The sequence below is a fragment of the Myotis daubentonii genome, chromosome X (genome assembly GCF_963259705.1).
Source record: "Myotis daubentonii chromosome X, mMyoDau2.1, whole genome shotgun sequence".
Lineage (NCBI taxonomy): Eukaryota > Metazoa > Chordata > Mammalia > Chiroptera > Vespertilionidae > Myotis > Myotis daubentonii.
In genome coordinates, this window is record NC_081861.1 from 72,954,008 (window position 1) to 72,972,277 (window position 18,270).

Consider the following 18,270-nt stretch of genomic DNA (forward strand, 5'->3'; position numbering starts at 1 on the left):
TTATGGTTAAAGGGAGACAGAATGTGTTGAACAGTGCTACCTGCTGAAATAACATGATTTGAGATAATAATGCCCAGTAGGATAAAGTAATCTATCTCACTTAATGAATTACTTTTTGTTTGTTTGTTTGTTTTCAAGAATTAGACTTCAAATTTTTCTTTACATTTACTTACTAGTATATCCTAGGATAAGTCAGCCTTCCCTCTAAGAAAAACCTGGAGCATATAAGCAGAAATGAGTTTTTCAGAAATTTTACTTAAGGGTCCCTACAGTAGTCTTCCTCCCCCACTGAGAAGAGCAGAAAGGAGTAGAGCACTTTGTTATGAGTTTCTGACTCAGGAGATCACCTACTTTGCTATTACAGCAGGCAGAAAAATTGCTTTGGCAAGAACATTCACACCTGCGGCATGGTAATGAGGAATGTCAGATTTAAGTTTTCCCTGGGGTAATAGATACTACAGTTTAGCTAAAGCCAACTCAAGTAAAACTATTTTTCTTAAAGATCAATTCACCACACACAAACACACGAAAGAGAAATATAAAATCAAATAAAGAATATATGTATAGCCGAAACCGGTTTGGCTTAGTGGAGAGAGCGTCGGCCTACGGACTGAAGGGTCCCGGGTTCGATTCCAGTCAAGGGCATGTACCTGGGTTGCGGGCACATCCCCAGTGGGAGATGTGCAGGAGGCAGCTGATCGATGTTTCTCTCTCATCGATGTTTCTAGCTCTCTGTCTCCCTCCCTTCCTCTCTGTAAAAAATCAATAAAATATATTTTTTAAAAAAGAATATATGTATAGAAAAATCCCTTGAAGACAAACATATCTTACATGAAACTAAGATTGATGTCTCTTCAAGTGGTTCAAGGACCACTTTTCATAAATTCTCCAAAAGCATGTTAAAAGATGTGCACCTGAATCACATTTTGTCCCAATGAATTGAACTCCTGATCTTTTTTCTATAGTTTTCTTTTTAAGATTCCACATTTAAATGAGATCAAACAGTATTTGTCTTTCTCTATCTGACTTACTTCCTTTAGTATAATGTCCTTAAACATAACACCCATGTTGTTGCAAATGGCAGGATTTTTTTCTTTTATATGACTAAATAGTATACCATTGCAGATACAGTTCCTATATTTGTTAAAGAACCAGGTTGTCTGTAAGATCCAAATAAAGCAAAGACAGATGTCAATATGGTTACTAAAACATATTTACTAGAACCACAGGGTAGACTGATGCATTTAAAAGCTTTTCAATACAAAGGTTAAAATTAATTACTTCTAAACTTATGTTTATACAGGAAACTTGATTGACTGCTATCCTATATATTCTAAACATTCATGACTAATTACTTTGAAAGAATTAGTTTGAATTACAATATTTTTTTACAATTAACTCAAAATATTCCCATGGATATATTCACTGTGTATTCACAATGTAAATATCTACACTAATAAAAGAGAAACATGCAAATTGATGTCACTCTGCTACACCCACAAGCCATGCCCACCATCCAATCAGGAGCAAGTATGCAAATTAACCCAACCAAGATGGCTGCAGCCACAGAGCTGGAGCAAGCAGGAGGCTTGGGTTGCCCTCAGCGATGGAGGAAGCCAAGTTTCCCGCCTGCCCTGGCCAGCCCTGGCCTCCACTCAAGGCTACAAAGTTTCAAATATAAAAGATAAATAAATCCCAGATACCTGCTTCCCTCTGCTCAAGGAGGCACTGACAAAAAAAAGAAAAAAGGAGGGGCTGGAAGCTTGGGTCGCCGAGGGCAGAGGCCACCCTCCAAACAGCCATCAGACCCTCACCCAGGCTGGCCACACACCCCAGTAGGGACCCTCACCCCATGGGGGCATGGCTGGCCTGCAAAACACCCCAGGGCCCTCACCCAGGCCACCCCACACCCCAAGGGAACCCCCACCCTGATCCGGGACACCCTTCAGGGCAAACCAGCGGGCCCCCACCCATGCACCAGGCCTCTATCTATACTAATAAAAGGGTAATATGCTAATTATGCTGGGAGACCTTCCAGGAGGCCGTCTGGATGTTCTTCTGGACAAAGCCATGGTTTCGGGGCTGAGGTAGAGGCAGTTAGAGGCCAAGAGGGGATGGCAGTTGTGGGTGATTAGGCTGATGGGGGACTGGGCCATTGGGGGTAAGCAGACCAGCAAATGTGCCAGTTGGGGGCAAGCAGGCCATCAGTGGGGGTCAGTTGGAGGAGATCAGGACAGCGGGGGGGGCAGTTTGGGGTGAGCAGGCCAGCAGGGTGGCAGTTGGGGGTGAGCAGGCCAGTGGGGAGGGAAGGTGGGGGCGAGAAGGCCAGCAGAGGGGGCAGTTGCAGGTGAGCAGGCTGGCAGGGGAGGCAGTTGGGGGCGAGCACACTGGCACGGGGGGCAGTGGGGGTGATCAGGCTGGTGGTGGGGTCATTTGGGGGCAAGCAGGCCAGCGGCGGGGGGCAGTTGGAGGCTATCATGCTGGCAGGCAGAATGGTTAGGGGCAATCAGGCAGGCAGGCAGGCAGGCAGGTGAGTGGTTAGGAGCTAGCAGTCCCGGATTGCAAGAGGGATGTCTGACTGCTGGTTTAGGCTGATCCCTGTAAATCAGCAGTAGGACATCCTTTGAGGCAGTGGTTCTCAACCTTCCTAATGCCGCAACCCTTTAATACAGTTCCTCATGTTGTGGTGACCCCCAACCATAAAATTATTTTCATTACTACTATATAACTGTAATTTTGCTACTGTTATGAACCATAATGTAACTATCTGATATGCAGGATGTATTTTCATTGTTACAAATTAAACATAATTAAAGCATAGTGATTAATCACAAAAGCAATATGTAATTATATATGTGTTTTCCGATGGTCTTAGGCGACCCCTGTGAAAGGGTTGTTCAACCCCCAAAGGGGTCATGACCCACAGGTTGAGAACCGCTGCTTTGAGGGGTCCCAGATTGGAGAGGGTGAAGGCCGGGCTGAGGGACACCCCCCTGTGCATGAATTTCTTGCACCAGGCCACTAGTATTTTATATATTTACTAGAGGTCCAGAGCACAGATTCATGCACCAGTGGGGTCCCTTGGCCTAGTCAGCACCCTCTAACAATCCAGGAACCCTTGGGGGATGTCAGAGAGCTGGTTTTGTCCTGATCCCCGCAGGCCAGGCTGAGGGACTCCACCGGTGCATAAATCTGTGCATCAGGCCTCTAGTATGCATATAAGATCTTTGGTTAATCTCTTCCTGCCCTTCCCCCTTCCCCCTTCCCTCTGTGATTCATCAGTCTATTCCATGTTTCCATGCCTGTGGTTTCTGCTTCTGCATTGAGCATCTGCTCCCTGGCGGTCAGTGCATATCATAGTTACTGATGGTTGGTCAGTTGAACGGTTGGCTGGTCAGCTGGATGCTTAGGCTTTTATATATGTAGATTATTCTGCTAGAGAAAAACAAGCTTAGAACATTTAATTTCCTAAGTTACACAGTAAATAATAAATGAATTAGGACTGAAAATAAATTTGATGTTTCTTTAATCCTAAACTAATCCTAATAAAGAGGTAATATGCAAATTGACCATCACTCCAGCACACAAGATGGCCTCCCCCATGTGGTCAAAGATGATCGCCTCCATGTGGACACAAGATGGCCACTACAAGATGGCTGGCAGGGGAGGGCAGTTGTGGGCGATCAGGCCAGCAAAGGAGGGCAGGTGGGGGCAATCAGTCCTTCAGGGGAGGGAAGTTAGGGGTGACCAGACCTGCAGGGGAGGGCAGTTGGGGGGACTAGGTTGGCAAGGGAGGGAAGTTAGGGGTAACTGGGCTAGCAGGGGAGGGCAGTTGGGCATGACCAGGCCTTCAGGGGAGGGCAGTTGGAAGGTACAAAAACTGCAGGGGAGGGCAGTTGGAGGCAACCAGGCTGGCAAGGGAGCGAAGTTAGGGGTGACCGGGCCAGCAGGAGAGGGAAGTTAGGGGCAACCAGGCCTTCAGGGGAGGACAGTTAGGGACAACCAGACTGGCAAGGGAGAGCAGTTAGAGGTGACCAGGATTGCAGGGGATGGCAGTTAGGGGCAATCGGGCTGGCAGGGGAACAGTTAGGCATTGATCAGGCTGGCAGGGTAGTGGTTAGGGGGCAATCAGGCAGGTAGGCAGGAGAACGGTTGAGAGGCAGCAGTCCTGGATTGTGAGAGGGATCCCAGATTGGAGAGGGTGCAGGCTGGGCTGAGGGACACACACCCCACCTCTAGTTATCCTATAATTATCTGATGTTTTCCTAGTATAGATGCAGTTATGAAGAATTCCCAGGAAAAAAAAGCAGGGTAGATTTTTTAGGGAAAGCCAGTCTTCAAATAAAATTACATATCCAAAGTAATTAAGTCAGAAAAACCTCTAGCTACAACTATAGATTTTGTTAAACAATACTACTTTGGAATCAAATACTCTATACCTATCACTATATTTATAATGTTGATTCTTATTAAAATAATTTATTATAAAATATAAGATAAAATCATATGGATATAAATTAGTACTTTAATATTACTTGATTGATACAGTGGGATGTAGTTAATAAGAATTCAAGTGAAGCACTGAAATGAAACTGGAAAGCTAGACAGGGACCAAAGAATGAAAGACCTAATATGGCAAACTAAAAATTGTTCATTTTGTTCTGTTATTAGAAAGTTTGGTTTTCTAATGTAAATAAACATATTTCAATGATTATTTCAATGACTTTCCCAAATAGTAGATATGTTGTATTTACCTAAAGTATCTACCTTGGTATTTAGATCAATTTAAGTTATTTTTTGACTCCATAGTCAGGTAGACCATCTTAAGGCAATATTCATGTTATCGCAATATCTAAGTACAAATGTGGGTTACTCTTTTGACATAAAAATGCTACCATTTTCCAATATAAGTTTAATTTCTGCATGATAAATTATTTGAAATTAGTTTCAGATAATATTTTTCAAAATTCCCTTACATACAGCTACTGTCAATCTTTACAGTTCATTGAGCTATTTCAAATTTTATTTGTTTCATCTAACAAAAAGCACACCCACAAATAATTACAGTGGCAAAATGTTTCTTTAACAAAATTTGTGAGTTTTGTTTCATATCACATTATATCATATAATTGTTAAAATTTTAGCAAAAATCTTAAATAGAAAATAGCTTTGAAATGATCTCTTTTGTGAGATTTGTATACAAGTATACACATTTCTCCATTTGTTCAGCCAGATTTCCATGTCATAAATTAAATACAATATATTCTCTTAATAATATACTTTTGTATCTTTATGAAGAAATGATTGCATAGCATAGAATTCATCCTTTTGTGTACAATTTGGTGTTTTTGTATATTCACAAGGTTGTAGATCTAATACCAATATCTAATTTTAAACGTGCATTGTTAAACCTTGCAAATACATTACAACAAACACATGTAAAATATTAGTTTGATTCACATGTACTTGCAATATTATTCTATATAATAAAAGAGAAACATGTAAATTGACCATCCCTCCATTAAGCTCACCAGCCAATCAGGAGTGAGTATGCAAATTAACCCAACAAAGATGGAGGGCCTGTGGGCAGCACACACGTGCACAGGCACCAAGTGGCTGGGGGCAGGCATCCTGCCCCTCCCCATCCTGGCTGCTCTGGGTTGATGGGCAGCGTGTTCAGGTGTGGAACGTCCGGGGTGGGACAGGGCAGCCCTGGTCACTCCGGGCAGGTGATCAGCACACCCCGGTTTCCCGCCCAACTCAGGCCACTCTGGGCCTGTGGTCAGCACAAATGGAGAGCCTCTGGGCAGTGGAGGCAGACCTGTACTCCCCACATGGTGGCTGTGGCATCTGTGAGCGCACCAAGCAGAGCCTGCAGGCTATCAGCACCGAGGAATGGCTGTGCAAGTCCCACCTCCTGGCCCAGAAAGTGCGCAATCACAGGGACAGCCACCTTGACGGGCCAGATTGATGTCCTTCTGGCCATGTCATGGGGGTTTGCGGGTCTGGTGCGCACATCCTTTCCTCCCCCACTGGTGTGCGAATGTCCCCCAGTGTGCTGTCACCCTCACGCACCTGCAACAGTCCAGGGCCAAGGTGTGCACAAGTTTCCCCCACCCCTCCACCGCATTTCCATCAACCCCAGCATGCCTATAGTAGTGTAGCAGAAGATTGGAAAAGGCAATTGAACCATGTGGGGTTTTCTTAGCTCCAATTTTAATTACTGCAGTTGAGTAAGCCACAGTGGTTGGATTTATATAAGTCTCCACCCTCCATTACCTATACATTATATTATTATATATGTTATATATTTATTATCTATATAATAAAAACCTAAGCAACTGTTATGGCAAAATGACTAGAACGACCGGTTGCTATCATGCACACTGACCACCAGGGGGCAGACGCTCAACGCAGGAGCTGCCTCCTGGTGGTCAGTGCATTCTCCCAGAGGGGGAGTGCCACTCAACCAGAAGCCGGGCTCATGGCTGGCTTCATGGCAGCACTAAGGAGCAGTGAGCCGAGAGGTAAGGAGCAGCGAGCAGGTGGTAAAGAGTGAGGGATCCTGGGGATCAAGCCTAAGCCAGCAGTCAGACATCCCTCGAGGGGTCTTGGACTGCGAGAGGGCACAGGCCAGGCTGAGGGACACCCCCTCCCCAGTGCACGAATTTCGTGCACCGGGCCTCTAGTATAGTATATAATACAATCCTGGCTGACCTCAAACTACACTATAATGAACACATTTTTTTAACACACTGGATGAGTGTTTCCTTTGATTATATACTAAAAAGAGGGATGTCTGGGTTGGAGGATATACCCAAAGTTGATTTCACTCAATACAGCTAGATTGCTCACAATACTGATTGCACAAGTTTATACTTTTACCAATAGTGAACAGGTTCTCATTCCCCATATTATTACTATTTAGTATTATTTGATTATATTTTTATAAACATGATGTCTGAAAAGAGCTACTTATTTTTTTTTTGTTTTTATTTTCATGTATCTGATACCTAATCATGTAGAGCAGGTCTTCATGTACTTATTAGCCATTTGATTTTCAATTTCTGAAAATAGTATTTTGCTCATAAGAAAAGAGTTTTCTGCTGTTTCCCATATTTGCCTTGATTTTCAGGAGTTCAGCTAGATATACTAATCATTTCTTGTTGTAAACACTGCAAATATCTCCTGGAGTGTGATCAGTTGCCTAAATATGCTGAATAAGTAGAATATTTAAATTTATTTTAGTCATATCTATTATTTTTACTTTTATAATTTAAGCGTTTGTGAGTTTTGATTAAATATTTATTCCACATCCAAAGTTCACAAACTTCTAACATTTATAAAATTATTTTACACTGTTTTCATTCATGTTTATATCTTTAATCAATCTGGACTTTGTTATTTTATGTAGAGAGTAAATTGTCTGCTTTTATTTTTCTCCTCTCAGTGAGATAACTCTTATTTTACAAATATATCAATTTCTGATATAGTTTGTGTGTGTATGTGTGTGTGTGTGTGTGTGTGAATGTATATGAGGTTCTATTGGTAAACTTCTTTATCCTTATGCTAGTGAAACACAATTTCAGTGGCTATGGCTTTGCAATATAATGTTTCATAAGGTGACTTTCTCCTCTTTTTTCAAAAAGAAATGTTTTAACTATTTATAACTTTTACTACGTGCATGTGAGTGTTCATTTGGACCAGGATTTTTCTCTATTTTTTATGCATTAAAAATACATCTATACAATTTTACATATGTTTACATATGTGATCATGCTGTGTTTTGTTCCAGTGCTATTTTTCTCCCTTCTCCTCTTCCTCTTCCTCCTCCTTCTTCCACTCTTCCTTCTTTTCATAAAAGTAAATCCAAGTCACCTGGTGTAATTGTTAATTTTATGTGTCAACTTGCCCAGATATTTAATCAAACAGTAACTTGTGGTGTTGCCCTGAAAGTATATTGTAGATGTGGTTAACATCCACAATCAGGTAATGTAACACACCTTCATATGGCTGAATATCATCTAGTTGAAGGCCTTGATAGCAAAACAGTAAAAATTGAGATTTCTCAGGAAGAAGTTCTGACTCAAAACTGCAATCCCTGCCTGAATTTCTAAGATGCCAGGCTGCCCTAAGGGATATATCTTCGCCAGTCCCCATAATCAAGTTAGCCAAATCCTTAAATCTCTTCACACACACACACACACACACACACACACACACACACACACACACACTAATTATTTCTGGATTTCATATTTGTGAATTCACCTACCAACAAAAATTAAATTGACACCCAAAAACAATATTCACATACTTTCTTGGTTATTTGTGGACATGTGCAGAACAGCAACAAAACTTTGTTGCCCAATTCACATATTCCCAGCTGAGGTCAAGACTGCACTCTGCCTCTTGTTTTAGCTCTAACACAGAAATGAATAAAGAATGGAGACGGTTAGGTGGTGCAGGGAAGTGCAAGAAGTCCTGACTCTGGAGCCAGTTGGATAGGAGTTGAATACCAACTCTGGCATCTGTAGTGGGGTGGTCTCCAGAAAGACATATTACATGTTTGAACTTTTCTCTTTCTTTGTAAAACATAAAAAATGAAATCTATCAAGTTGAATTGTCTTGGGGATTTAAGATATAGTCTATGTGATATGTGTGTATGTGTGTATTTTCTTGAAGAGTAAAGGTTCAGAGTTTGCAAATTCAGTGTTTGTGATGACTCTTTTTTTTTTTTAAATATATTTTATTGAGTTTTTACAGAGAGGAAGGGAGAGAGATAGAGAGTTAGAAACATCGATGGGAGAGAAACATCGATCAGCTGCCTCCTGCACACCTCCCACTGGGGATGTGCCCGCAACCCAGGTACATGCCCTTGACCGGAATCGAACCTGGGACCCCTCAGTCCGCAGGCCGACGCTCTATCCACTGAGCCAAACCGGTTTCGGCTGTGATGACTCTTAATAGCAATAACTACCATGGATAATGAGGATCAATTGTGTGTGTGTGTGTGTGTGTGTGTGTGTGTGTGTGTGTGTGTGTATAGACTTGTTACACATAGTGTCATATTTGTTCTATTTATCTGGAAAATTCTGACTTATATATCTGGTATAGATCAAGTGTATATTTTTTAAAGATTTGTATATTGATGTTTAGAGAGAGAGGAAGAGAGAGACAGAGAAACACTGATGTGGGAGTGAAACATCAATCAACTGCTTCCTGCAACCCCCACCCCTAGCCCCCGATGGGGGATTGAGGCTGCAACCCTGGCATATGTCCTGACTTAGGATGGAACAGGCAAATGTTCAGTGCATGGGATGATACCCAACCAACTGAGCCACACCATTCAGGGCTCAGGTGTGTATTTTTGAATAGCTTAAATATATTCCATGGTGTAGATATATTATATTTAAAACCACTCCCTTAATTAAATGGAAATTTCACTTATTTTCAATTTTAGGATTTATTTATATGTAATGTCATTATATATATATATATATATATATATATATATATATATATATATATATATATAATCTTTATTGTAGAAAGTATTATATATATCCCCTTATTTCCCTCATTGACCACTCAACCTCTCACTTGCCATCCCCCAGACATATTGCTCTAATGCCTGTTTACTTGGGTTATGCATATATGCATAAAAGTTCTTTGCTTAAGTTCTTCTGCTCCTCCTCCCCTTTCCTCTGAGATTTAGCAGTCTGTTCCATGATTCCATGACTCTAGAACTATTTTGTTCATCAGTTTATTTTGTTCATTAGATTCCACATATGAGTGAGATCATGTGATACTTGTCTTTCTCTGACTGACTTATTTCACTTAGCATAATACTCTCCAGATCACTCCATGCTGTTTCAAAGGGTAAGAGATCCTTCTTTTTTACTGCTGCATAGTATTCTATGGTGTAAATGTACCATAGCTTTTTTATCCACTCATCTACTGATGGGCACTTGGACTGTTTCCAGACCTTAGCTATTGTAAATAGCGCTACATATATCCTTTCTGATTGGTGTTTCAGGTTCCTTAGGATATATTCCTAGAAGTTGGATCACTGGATCAAATAGGAGTTCCATTTTTTTTTTCCTTTGAGGAAACTCCATACTGTATTCCACAATGGCTACACCAGTCTACATTCCCACCAGCAGTGTACTAGGGCTCCCCTTTCTCTACAGTCTTTCCAACCACTGTTTATTGATTTGTCCATCGTACCCATTCTGGCAGGTGTAAGTTGATATCTCATTGAAGTTTTATTTTGTATGTCTCTAAGGATTATTGACTTTGAGGATTTTTTCATGTGTCTCTTGGGCATCTGCATATCCTCTTTGGAGAAGTGTCTATTTATGTCCTTTATCCATTTTTATTTTTTTAAAATATATTTTATTGATTTTTTACAGAGAGGAAGGGAAAAGGATAGCGAGTTAGAAATATCGATGAGAGAGAAACATCGATCAGCTGCCTCCTGCACACTCCCTACTGGGGATGTGCCCGCAGCCAAGGTACATGCCCTTGACTGGAATCGAAGCTGGTACCCTTGAGTCCACAGGCCGACGCTCTATCCATTGAGCCAAACCGGTTAGGGCCCTTTGTCCATTTTTGATTGGATTGTTTTGTCTTTCTGGTGTTGAGGTGTGTGAGTTCTTTGAATGTTTTGGAAATTAACTCCTTATCAGATGTATCACTGGCAAATATGCCCTCGCAAACAGTGGGTTCCCTTTTCATTTTGTTGATGGTTTGTGGGTTTTTGTTTGTTTTTGCTGTGCAGAAGTTTTTCACTTTGACATAGTACCATTTGGCTATTTTTTTTTTTTTTGCTTTTTTTTCTCTTGGTAAACATTTTTCTGAGAGATGTCTGAAATTTTTCTTTCTATGGCTTCTTGTAGTATTTTTTATGGTTTCATGACTTACATTTAAGCCTTTTATCGATTTTGAGTTTATTCTTGTGTATGGGGTAAGTTGGTGGTTAGTTTAATTTTTGTGCATGTACCTGTCCAATTTTCTATTTATCTATATGCCTGTTCTTGTGCATGTACCAGGCTGTTTTGATTACAGTGGTTTTGAAGTATAATTTGATACTTATTCACTTTTGTAATCATCAAGTTTTTCCTCAATATTGTCAGTTCTAAAGAACTACCACTTAAAAATTATCCCACCAACTGGTAGAACTGCTCTCCTTATTCTAAATACACCACCCCTTATTTTTGCTTTCCTAGTCCTAAATCAGTAAAGAAAGCTTTTAGTAAAATGAAGATTACAACACATCGGTCTTTCTAGGCCAGGGTGGCTCAGTGGTTGAGGTCAACCTATGAACCAGGAGGTCACGGTTCAATTCCTGGGCAGGGCACATGCCCGGGTTGTGGGCTAGATCCCCCGACACCCCATGGGGGACATGCAGGAAGCAGCAAATCGATGACTCTCTCTTATCACCGATGTTTCTATCTCTCTCTCCCACTCTCTTGAAATCAATAAAAATATATTTTAAAAAACTGGTCTGTCTCACACTCACCCATCTCCCCAACTTTGTTCACCCCCTTGTCTTCCCACACCATGCCTTCCTCCACCCCTTCCACACACACCCTGATGTGGAGGGTGTACAACTTGTGCAAAAAGAATGGGGGAACGTTTCTTCATAGATAGCAGTCAAAACACAATCACCTGAACTTATTGTTTTATTAAGGTGATTGTATTATTAATTGTTAAATTGCATAGCATACTTCTTCGTCCATACTTGAGCCATGAACTCATACTTTGGCCTATCATATATGTAAATCTTCCCAATTTCTGGACCGAGAATATTGTGTGGATTGGGATGACATAAAATGGCGCTGAGTGAGAGCAATACTTTGGAAACTGTGAGTGCGGAAGACCACTCGGCGTTAAGGATGGCCAGACAAACGCACCCATTATGGTTTATGTTCGGATGGCAAATTCGGGTTTTAAATTGGATCTTGGGTGGTTTGAAGGGGTACTCCCACGGGAATCGATGGTAAGGAAGAAGACCCCTCCCTGGTAGGGGCTGTCCCTGGGCCCCCGTACAATTCCCTGCCAGTTGAACAGGTTTTCTGTGATGGGCCCTGCGGAGCACAGCTCTGGGGGTTCCCGAGAAAGGTGGAGGAACTCCTTCTGGAGGCACTTTTCGGCTAGAGACAGCGCCATGGGCCGATTCACGTCGGGAGGCGTCCTGATAGGCATAAGGTGGGGGAGACCACGGTTAGGGGGAGCGGCAACCCACAGGGCACGGGAATAGGTGAGCCACGGCCGGACTTTGAGGTGGAGGTAGGTGACAGGGGACAGGGAAGGTGGTGGAAAGGAGGGCTGAGGAAGGGGAGATGGGAACTTGGCTGGACTCATGGGCTACTGGACACCTGTGTTCCACAAGGCAGCTGGCTCCACAACCGCTGCCACTACCCCTCTGCCAGCAGCTCCCGGCTGTCCTGACCTGGAGTCTCTGTAGCACAGAGGCTGCGCTGCCCCTACACACCACCGCCAGGTGACAGGGCCGCCTGCCCCTGATGCTCTCAACTGCTGTTCACATTGGGTTGCTTGGCGACAGGAGGGGATCTGCTCTATGAGGTCACAGGGGTTACGCTGATGACATCACCAAGTGAGTTGGGGTTGGGGGAAGAGGAAGGGTCAAGAGGTGATCTGAATGGAGGGGAGTGGAGGGTGGGAAGTCTGGAAGGTCTGAAGGGGGCAGGGGTGGCAGATGGGAGGGAGCCCAGGCTGCCTGGCTTACCCAGTGCTTGTGCTGTTTCCTGGCAAGTTGGTCACAGGCACTACCTTCCACCCACCGCTGAGAGTTACCCCAATATATTAGAGCAGCTCAGTGAATTCCGTCCACCCCTCACTCACCAGATTCCCCTGCTACTAACATTTGTATCCCACTGTCTTTATACTCTCCCTGTCATCCTCTCTCCTGTGCTTGCTCTCTCTCTTTTTGTTGATACATATACACTTGAGAGTAAGCTACACTATCATTGCCCTTTATAGACAGGGCCTCCCACAACAAATTGTACACTAACACCCACACCCTAAGGGTAGTTCTAGTCTTTATTTTGAACATATATCAGTAAGAAAACAATAAATACATCCTCATGTACGTTTGCAACTCTTCATATCTTGATTGTTGCTTAGGAAGCAAATGTGGAATTTCAGTCAATTCAACAAAAGTATTTTTGCTTAACATTACCAAACACACCAATGTCTAATTATCAAGCCTTTTAGTGTACACAACTTTTTCTTTCATTGCTTTATCATATTGTAATCTTTTAAAAAACTGAAATGGCAGTTAAACTCAAAATGTGAAACACCAACAATAAACATAATTCAGTGTAATTGACAACAATATGAACAGCTTTAAACAAGTTTATACTTGCATAGTCATTGAGAACTACTTTCTGTCTGACAAGAACAATATTGCTATATGCAACAGATTGTAAACTACATTCTAATTTCATAGAGAAGAGAATATGGAGAAAAATGTGCATCTTCAAATATAAAAATATTATGATATATCTACATATCTATAGAAAACAAGGCATATACATAGAATAGAACCATTCATTTAGAATTTACAAAGAAGCTTTCAAAATATTTATTTGCTTTTAATTATTGTGCAGCTTTTATTAAAAACCTATAGGCAGACTTCCAGTTCTTACACCAATACACAAAGAGCTAGGGATTCTTTCCTCTCATCCTTACAACAAAAAAATAAACTTTTCATGCAATGATTCATTAGGATTAAACAAACCCATTGATAAAGCAAAATCTAAAAAAAATCTTTATAAAAAGACTTTTCCATAAATATTGGGTGCTGTATTTAATAATTACCATTTTACCTGTGCAGCTTGTCTCCTTCAAAGTTCTTAGATGTTCCTAGAGCCTATTATTATTAGATTCTACCATTAAAGTCTTTATAATGGATCAGCAAAATAGAAAAATACACCTTTGATTCTATTTAATAAAACAGGTTCCAACTTTCAATACACTCTGTAGTAATTCAAAGATTATGATCAGATATCCCAGTCATACAGATGCTACAAATAGGTATTAATGATGAAAAAGGCTGGAATATTATTATTATTTTTAAAATATATTTTATTTATTTTTTACAGAGAGGAAGGGAGAGGGATAAAGAGCCAGAAACATCGATGAGAGAGAAACATCGATCAGCTGCCTCCTGCACGCCCCCCATTGGGGATGTGCCTGAAACCAAGGTAACATGCCCTTGACTGGAATCAAACCCGGGACCCTTGAGTCCACAGGCTGACGCTGTATCCACTAAGCCAAACTGATTCTGACTGGAATATTATTTTTTGATGAATGTAAATCTCTTTTTCTACCTTAGTTTATAATAAGTCTCTGTGTTGTGATTTGTGAAAGTAGAGGGAAGATGATTTTTATCAAATTATAGCAAAGTATCTGTGTATTAAATCCATTCTTTTCTCCATAAAAAAACACACACAAAAGTAAATATTAACAATTCTTCAATCTGTCAGAGAAAGTAAGTCATGGGGAAACCAGTGACTCCAAAACTGAAGAGACGGGTGAACACAGAGAAGCCAACACCTCTGATGGAGCCAACAATTCATAGGAATACTTAAAGAATAATTAAAAATTACTGGAAATTTAGCAGGGACTAGCTTGAGACATATAAATTCTTGGAAGACCAATTTTGGGAGAAGGGAAAAAATATTTGTGAGTTTTACATAAAGGAGCCCTTACTAGATTCTCAATTGAAGGTCAAAGAAAGTCATCTTTTGCTTCTACCAGACAAAGAGTATAAGTAATCATTTAAAATGCATAGTATTCTCTTCTCCTTAACAAATGCCTGTCCTCAGGGAGAACTATTTTACCAGAGCCAAACTGACCTTTTGGAAGGGAAATAACCAATGCTGCAACCTCTAGCTTTCCCGTCTTATGTAAGTCTAGAAAAACTGAGAAAAACTTGTGACTGTTAAACACAGGGTATAGGCTTACTGAAAGAATGAGACTTCCCATAGAATTACAGAATGTTTCTCTACTATGACACACATTACCATAACATAAATAAGGTCGCTATATAATAACAACAGTTAACAGCTGAATAAAGCACAAGATTCAGACTCTACTTGAGAGCCAGTCTCTTTAAAAAATTCAAAAATAGCACTGTGAACAAAAACAAGGATGTGGCAGAAATTTAACTTCTGATACTTGGAGCGTCAGCAAACAGTAAACGTGACCCAAGTCCTAGAGAGATTAAAAAAAAAAGAAAGAAAGAAAGAAAGAAAAGAAAAGATTCACATTAAAAGCCTATTTACTTCCGTTTCTTTTGCCCAATGTGTCATGTCCAGCTTTAAACAAAAAAAATGTCACACTACAAGGAAAAACAAAACAAAACAAAACACAATCTAAGGAAACAAAGACAGCATCTGAATCAGACTTAGCAGATTTTAGCAGATTTTGAAATTATCAGGGAATTTGAAACAACTAGATTCAATATGCTGAGATTCTAATGGGAATAATGGACAACATGCAAGAATAGATGATTAATGTAAGCAGAGAGATCAAAACACTAAAAAAATAATTGAAAGGAAATAGAAATAAAACACTATAACAGAAATGAAGGATGCTTTGGTTGAGAATATAAGTAGACTGGACACAGCCAGGAAAGAATTATTGAACTTAAATATATGTCAGTGGAAATTTCCCAAACTGAATGACAAAGAGAAAAAAGAATTTAATAAATTGAACAAAATATCCAAAAACAATGGAACAATTGTAAAATGTGAAACATATACATAATAGGAATACCAGAAAATGAAAAAGAAACAAAAATAATTGAAGAAATAACAGATGATAATTTCAGAGGATTTCAGGATGTTTAGAAAACAGCATCCAGGGGGGAAAATGTATACACCTAGACATACTATATTTAAAATGTAAAAAAATAAAAGAAAAGAAAAAGATAAACTCTTGAAAAAAGCCAGAGAAAGGAAAACATTATTCACAAAGAAACACCTGGACATATCTTCAGATATCATCACACCAGAACAGAATGCAGTGAAATGCTTAAGAGGTTGAAGAAAAGAAATACCACACTAGATTTCTATATCCAGAAAATTATCATTCAAAAGTAAAAAAAAAAAAAAAAAAACAACAACAACAAAAACAAAGGCTTTCTCAAGAGAGAGAGGAATTAATTAGTAGGTCTGAAAGTAGTTCTTCACAGAGTAGAATAATGATATAGGTCAGAAACTTGAATCTACATAAAGAAAGGGAGAGGCTGCAGAAAGTATAAGTGAAGGTAAAATACAATCTTTATTTTTCTCATTCTTTTTTAAAAATATATTTTATTGATTTTTTACAGAGAGGAAGGGAGAGGGATAGCGAGTTAGAAACATCGATGAGAGGAACATCGATCAGCTGCCTCCTGCACACCCCCCACTGGGGATATGCCCACAACCAAGGTACATGCCCTTGACTGGAATTGAATCAGGGACCCTTCGGCCCGCAGGCCGACGCTCTAGCCACTGAGCCAAACCAGTCAGGGCAAGGTCTAACCATTTTTTAATTGGGTTGTTGTTTTTCTTGGTGTTATATGAGTTCTTTATAAATTTTGTATATTAACCCCTAATTAGATGTATCATTGGTGAATATCTTCTTTCATTTTTTGCTGTACAAAAAAGTTTTGGTTTGATGTAGTATCATTTGCTTACTTTTTCTTTTGTATCTCTTGCTTGAAGAAATAGATCCAAAAAATATTATTAAGAGCAATGTCAGAGAGTTTACTGCCTATGTTTTCTTATAGGAGTTTTATGGTTTTGGTCTTACATTTAAGTCTTTAATCCATTTTTTTATATGGTGCAAGAGGATGGTCTAGTTTCATTTTTTGCCTGTATCTGTCCAGTTTTTCCAACACCATTTATTAAATAAACTGTCTTTACCCCACTGTATATTTTTGTTTCTTTTGTAAGAGATTAATTGAACATATAGGTGTGGGTATATTTCAGGGCTTTCTATTTTGTTTCATTGATCTGTATCTGGTTTTATGTCAGTACCATGCTGTTTTAACTACTATAACCTTGTAGTATAGTTTTATATCAGGTAGCCTGATGCCTCCATTTCTTTTCTTTATCAAGATTTTTGTGGCTGTTTAGGGTCTTCTATAGTTCTGAATAAATTTTAGGATATTTTGTTATTTGTCTAAAAAATTCCATTAGTATTTTGATAGGGATTGCATTGAATATATAGATTGCTTTAGGTAGTATGGAACTTATGAACCAGCAATTCCAATTCTGGATATTTGTTGGAAGAAATTTAACACACTAATTTCAAAACATATATACATCCTTATATTCATTGAAGCATTTTTTACAGTGGCCAAGATATGAAAACAGCCTATGTGTCTACCACTAGACGAGTGATAAAGAAGATGTGATACATATACACAATGAAATATTAATTGGCATTATAAAAGAATAAAATCTTACCATTTGCAGCACCATGAATGAAGCTAGAGGATATTATGTTAAATAAATCAGACAGAGAAATACAAATACCATATGATTTTACTTATGTATGAAATCTAAAAACCAAAATAAACAATAAAGAAACAGACTCATAGATACAGAGTACAAATGGATGGTTGCCAGATGGGAGGGAAGTTGGGTGACTTGGTAAAAAATGTGAAGGGATTAAGAAGTACAAAACAGCAGTTACAAAACAGTCATACCTATAGTGAATATTATTGTAATAACTATGTACGTTACCAGGTAGGTACTAGTCTTATGGGAGGGATCACTTCATAAATTATATAAATGTTTCACCACTATGCTGTACACCTACAACTAATATACTATTGAATGTTAACTTTAATTGAAAAAAATTAAAAAATGGAAAAAGAAAAATGTCACCTGTATTAACCAAGAATATATATAATGTTACTTGACAGTGGACATATGCTAGTTGAAAATATATATTGTTAAATCTGTAGCAACCACTACAAAATGTAGAAAAAAACACATATATTTGATATCCTAAAGTAGAGAGAAACTGGAATAATATAAAATGCTCAATTAAAACAAAGATGGCACAATAATAATGAAGATAAAAAAATCTAAGAACAAGATCAATAGATAGAAAAAAGTAAGAAATATGGTAGATCTTTTTCCAACTATATAATAATTACTTTGAATATCAATTGTTAAATACACCAATTAAAAGATAGACACTGAAAGGTATTCTTTAAAAAGAGGAAGAAAAAAAAGGAAC

The 18,270-nt window shown here is 39.4% G+C and overlaps 1 pseudogene; it reads right to left on the reverse strand.

Moving 5' to 3' along the window:
- Positions 1 to 11,707: 11,707 nt before the first annotated feature.
- Positions 11,708 to 12,174, reverse strand: LOC132224596 (ubiquitin-conjugating enzyme E2 D2B-like; annotated as a pseudogene).
- Positions 12,175 to 18,270: the final 6,096 nt, after the last annotated feature.